We start from the raw sequence: 5000 nt of genomic DNA, 5'->3' as shown, positions 1-5000 counted from the left end.
ATCAACAACAACAACAACAATAATATAATAATAATAATAATAATAATAATAATAGAAAAATAAGAAACGTTTTGTCATTAATTTTATACTGCAGAAGAAACGTGCTCCCACATTTTACCAGGTCTGTCAGCTGTGTGTGTGTGTGTGTGTGTGTGTGTGTGTGTGTGTGTGTGTGTGTGTGTGTGTGTGTGTGTGTGTGTGTGTGTGTGTGTGTGTGTGTGTGTGTGTGTGTGTGTGTGTGTGTGTGTGTGTGTGTGTGTGTGTGTGTCAAAACCAGGGCCTCTGCAAACAGTGTTAACTTCAAGACAACAGAGAATACAGTCTCCTGCACAGACGTATCCTCATCTTCCTCGCAAACACCTGAACGGCAGATGTTAAGAACACGTTATACTATCTAAAAATAATACGAACGTGTGACCTTTGCTTGTTATCAGGGGATCTGCAGCGGCATTATATACACAATGTGTTATGTACGCTTTATCGATAAGTAATCGATAAAAGTAATAATGTTCTTTTTTATGATACATTTATTTATGTCTCCCCCGTTATAAGCAGTTTTTGTTTGTGTGTGTATCTCTCTCTTATTCATTCATTTATTCATTTTCCATTGATTTATTTATTTATCAGTTTATTTATCTGATTATCAATCTATCTGTTTATTTGTTCATTTACTTATCTATTTAAAAAAAAAACGACATGATTTCTTTTTCTTCTTTTTTTTATCTATACGTTTATGTTTCGGTTTTTTTTTTATTCATTTCGCCCCCGTTAAAAACCGTTTTTATTTGTTTGTTTGTCTCTCTTATTTATTTATTCATTAGTATGTCTATTTATTCATTTGTTTATTTATCTATCTATTTTTTTCCTTTATTTATTCATTTGTTTATTTATCTTTTTTATATGTATGTATGTATGTATGTCTGTATTCTTTTTTTCATATTAGTTATCTATGTATGGGTGTATGTATGTATGTATGTATGCATGTATATATATATATATATATATATATATATATATATATATATATATATATATATGTATGTATGTACTCATTTGATTATTTATTCATCTAATTATCTTATTTATTCAAAGAAAGAATATTGAATGTATGTCTGTATGTATCTGTTTATTCATTCATCTATTTGTTGGTTTTGTTGTTGTTGTTTTTTAGTTATGTATTTGATTATTTATTTATCTACCTTTTTCCTATCTACTTGAAGAAAGAAAATTGAGATCCTCAAATGGAAGCAGGCCTCATCTGCATCCTAAGATTCCTCCGGCAGTAGAAAGGATGGCAGTGTGTGTTGTACTGGTTTTCCTCAGAAGATGCCAGTCTGGTGACTGCAGATCTTTTTTTTTTTTTTTTTTTTGACCCAAATAATCATAGAGAGAAAAGTAGCACTAGAGAGGGGATAGGGAGTTGTCCTATTCAGTCAACACTGCAGTTCTTTTTTTCTTTTTCTTTTTCTTTTCTTTTTTTTTACAAAAAGTGCTGGGTATTGTTTTATTTGGGGGGTTTTCTCTGATGAAACTCAGCGTGTTGTAAGGACCGTCTCACGTATTCCAGGGAGGAAAAAAGCTGGCTCCATACTGTGTTTAATTTACCAAGCCTGTTCCATTGGTTCTGAAATCATATTACTCGATCCATGCCCGGTGGAAGCTTTTCCCGGGCCTGCAGCAGAGAATACCTATGAGTCCTGCTGCGAATAAAACATAACCTGACGGGTGAAAGTTATGAATAATAATGATAATAATAATGATCATGATAATGATGATAACAATATGTATATATTTTTGGTTGGTGTTGATTGATTGATATGGATACTTATATAGCGCCTATCCTCGGTCGGAGACCAAGCTCTAAGAGCTTTACAAACACGGGGTCATTTGCACAACAGGCTGCATGCCCACCTGGGTAGAGCCGACTGACGGCTGTCGCTGGGCGCTGATCATTCGTTTCCTTTGTCATTCAATCAGATTTCAGGCAGGCACACACATACACACTCAGACAGACATGTAACATTTTACGTGTATGACCGGTAGAAGATAATGACAATAACAAGTATTTATATAGCGCTGAATCTTATGCAGAGACAAATCAAAGCGCTTTCACACCAGTCATTCACACGCATGCATAACTCAAAACTTGAGAAACATAATTTGTATAATTTGTATTTCTTTTTATCACAACAGATTTTTCTGTGTGAAATTAGGACTGCTCTCCCCAGGGAGAGCGCATCGCTACACTACAGCGCCACCCATTTTTTTTTTTTTTTTTTTTTCCCTGCGTGTAGTTTTATTTGTTTTTCCTATCGAAGTGGATTTTTCTACAGAATTTTGCCAGGAACAACCCTTTTGTTGCCGTGGGTTCTTTTACGTGCGCTAGGTGCATGCCGCACACGGGACCTCGGTTTATCGTCTCATCCGAATGACTAGCGTCCAGACCACCACTCAAGGTCTAGTGGAGGGGGAGAAAATATCGGCGGCTGAGCCGTGATTCGAACCAGCGCGCTCAGATTCTCTCGCTTCCTAGGCGGACGCGTTACCTCTAGGCCATCATTCCATAAGACAAAGAAAAGGCAGGGGAGGGAGGCTGTCTTGGAAAGAGGTGGGTTTTAATTAAGGCCAGACTTGAAAGAGCTGAGTGAGGAGACCTGACGAAGCGGAAGAGGAAGTTCATTCCAAATGCAAGGTCCGGAGACAGTGAACGAAGGGCGTCCAACAGTCGAGAGTTTGAATCTGAGTATGCGTAAACAGAGTGTCTCCGAAGCCGATCGTAGAGAGCGAGATGGGGTGTAGAGGTGAAGGCAGCCACAGAGATAGGAAGAGGCAGATTTGTGAATAAATTTATAACATGAAGTGGTGATTATTGTACTTGATTATGTGTGAGACAGGGAGCCTGAAGAAGCTGTTATACAGCGAAAAATTGCTGCTTTTAAAATTACAAGTTCTGAAGACATGTCAAGTCTACTGTTGCTGTTGTTCACCCCAACTCCCCCCCCCCCAACCCCCCCCCCCCACCCCCGCACCCCCCCTCTCCCCCACCCCCCTTAAACGTAATGGGAGCGATGATGGTGTGCAGGCAGGGGGTGGCAGTGTGTGGAGTGCGAAGTGAATTCTATAATTGTTTTGCATGCAGCAGCATGTTTTTACCTGCCCAGTTTTTACCTGATTTTAGCTGACTTTTTATTCACTGGTTGCTGTTTAACTCTTTCCATACGAACGGCGAAAGAGACGACGTTAACAGCGTTTCACCCCAGTTACCATTATCAAAATATTGCAAGCGGAAGGCTCTTATACTGAAGACGTGAATGTTGACAAAGAATACCACAATTCTGACGACGGAAGCTAAAGGTTGGGTCATTCAGACACCCACTGGACATCCGAGGGGTCTGTGTAGAGGAGAAGAGAGGACTGGCCGTACTGAGTGAGTTAAAGCTTTCACTTCTGTTCCCTTGCCTGAAGAAGCTGTTTTTATAGCGAAAATTTGCTGCTTTTTAAAGAATACAAGTTTTGAGACATGAAGAGCCTACTGTTGTTTATATATATCCATCTCCATCTCTCTCTCTTTCTCCTCTCTTTCCCGCTCTTTCCCCCCTTCTCTCCCCCCTCTCCACCCCCCCCCCCCCTTCCCCCTCTCTCTCTCTGCTTTGCGTCAATGACACACAGTGTCGCTTCAAGCGCAACTTCCGTGGTTTCCGCTGTCGTGCTATCTCTGGCCCCACAGTATTGAAATGATCTCCTTTTTCACCTCCGGGACTCAATTTTTCAAATTCATCTTTCATGTGTTACCTGTTGGTCCTCAGTTTTCAGATTTCCGTATTCGCTCTCAAGAAGGTATCAAAGCGTGTGGATAGATCCATATATACAACACCACATTTGTTGTATATATATATATATATATATATAGATATATACATAGATATATATATAGATAGATATAAGCAAATAAACAAACAAAAACCACCTGATGAATGCTCTTCGCATAAGCCCAGCGAGCTGATTATTCCTTCAGGCACTGTTTTCATGTGTATGTGTGTGTGCGTGTGTGTGTGTGTGTGTGTGTGTGTGTGTGTGTGTGTGTGTGTGTGTGTGTGTGTGTGTGTTTGTCTGTTTACATATAAATCAGTATGACTTATGCTACATGCAATATATACTTTTGTTTTTCTTTCTTTCAACTAAGTTTACAAAGTTACGTTCGTTCTTTTGTTTAACTCACTCAGTACGGCCAGTCCTCTCTTCTCCTCTACACAGACCCCTCGGATGTCTAGTGGGTGTCTGAATGACCCAACCTTTAGCTTCCCTCGTCAGAATTGTGGTATTCTTTTGTCAACATTCATGTCTTCAGTATAAGAGCCTTCCGCTTGCAATATTTTGATGACGGTAATTGGGGTGAAACGCTGTTAACGTCGTCTCTTTCGCCGTTCGTATGGAGAGAGTTAACGTCTATCCACGATGCGATTTTAGACGAAAATCCATCACCTTCCCCACCCCACCCATGCCTCGTTTTTTATCATCATTACTTTTCCTATTACTCTCTCCTGAATTTGCACGTAAAAAGTATGAATAAAATAAAACAACAAACAACTCAACCAGTGACATTACAACAGGGAACCAATGGGGCTCCTCATTACTAAACTCTGAACTATTTCAAACACAATTTGATTGTCATATAGAACGTTTCCGATGGAAGCAAACGGAAGTGCAGATTTTGTAAATGAATGAGGAAAAAACGTTATCAATTGTCTACATTCACAGATTGTACGCATGGGGGTACGTGTATTACCACAACAATAAGTCACTTTAGAAGTAAATTTTGTTTTTATAGCATCCAATTGTAGTCTCTGTACTACGCTGGATTACCTTTAGCTATAGTAATGTCCTTTTGTTTTGGAAGAAAACATCATTTTTTTTTTTTTTAATTTTTTTTTTTTTGCGTGAGCTGTAGTTAGCGTTTTCTCTAACAAGGTCAGGCCCAAGTTTTTATTATATGGACATGG

At 39.1% G+C, this 5000-nt stretch overlaps 1 protein-coding gene across 1 annotated transcript in view; it reads right to left on the bottom strand.

Annotated features, from left to right (window-relative positions):
- Positions 1-5000, bottom strand: part of LOC143277673 (uncharacterized) — an 86909-nt gene that overhangs the window by 1192 nt on the left and 80717 nt on the right. The gene's annotated exons all lie outside the window — the stretch shown is intronic.

Source organism: Babylonia areolata, chromosome 34 (genome assembly GCF_041734735.1).
Source record: "Babylonia areolata isolate BAREFJ2019XMU chromosome 34, ASM4173473v1, whole genome shotgun sequence".
Lineage (NCBI taxonomy): Eukaryota > Metazoa > Mollusca > Gastropoda > Neogastropoda > Buccinidae > Babylonia > Babylonia areolata.
Note: the sequence above shows the minus strand (reverse complement) of the source record. Positions and strands in the feature narration are given on the sequence as shown.